Genomic DNA, 998 nt, shown 5'->3' with positions numbered 1-998 from the left:
GATCTCCAGGACTTTCACGCGATGAGTACTATTCACCGGCCACGAGACCATTCCAAAGCCCTTCGCTCTCGCTCTCGATCGCAGATGCAAAATTACGAGATCTTACTTACGCAAGTACTTTAGGCGAGAGCGTGGCCCGGAGGGCGGTGTCGTGGCTTACATTACTACCGTCTATTACGAGGCAACCTCACCGGTAAGATACTTCCTCGGTCGGGGTTGTCCTCTCTGCCGTCACCAAAAACCGTCGCGAGAGAATCAGGCACCAAGTGCGCAGCAAGAGTCGGTCGAGAAGCGCTCAAGAAAGCCGTGCGTGTCGTCCCGAGGGTGGCTCAAGAATGATCGCGGAAGTGCGCTCGATAGAGGCGTCGATCTAACGCCCCTAGTGGGACATGCGCGACCCTTCCGCGCGATAAGCGGACCAATTGGCGATGAGCTCGCAAGCTCGCGCGGTAGCCGCTAGCAGGGTTATCGACCGTGGATTCGGCGGGGCGTTCGAACGTGCCCTTCGCGCTCGCGGGGTCCTTCCAGGTTTCCCCGTTGTAGTAGGCAAGGCGATGACTCCCGCGGTGTCCTCTGGCTTGACTCGGGGGCGGTGGCCATCCACCCCCAGAGTCCGTCTGGCCTCGGAGGACTGCAGACAGGCCCGGCGCCGGGCCCCTGCGATGCACAGGTTCGCCTGCCGTTGCTGGCGCGCAGCGCGCGCATCTCACGTCGTCCCTCGCTTAGTAGCGGTCCTCGTAACTCGGGCTCCTCGCCCTCGACATCTCGCTTTCGGTCCTTGTGATTCCGTTTATCATCCGGCTCTCCTGGTACTCCTCGTCATCTTCAGTGTGGCGTTGGAACTCCAACTCGACGGGGTGAGGCGCCACGCAATATCGCAAGAAAAAAAAAACAATAATGAATATTTGAATCGCAACTTTAATACGCCCCTGGAGATCGAAGGTTGATTCGTGAGCCGTCCTCGGGCGCGCAATCCGCGCCTTGTGACGGCGGCGGAG

The sequence above is a fragment of the Temnothorax curvispinosus genome, unplaced genomic scaffold (genome assembly GCF_003070985.1).
Source record: "Temnothorax curvispinosus isolate PA1 unplaced genomic scaffold, ASM307098v1 QBEX01018103.1, whole genome shotgun sequence".
Lineage (NCBI taxonomy): Eukaryota > Metazoa > Arthropoda > Insecta > Hymenoptera > Formicidae > Temnothorax > Temnothorax curvispinosus.
The sequence above is the reverse complement of the archived record's forward strand: the minus strand, read 5'-3'. Positions refer to the sequence as shown.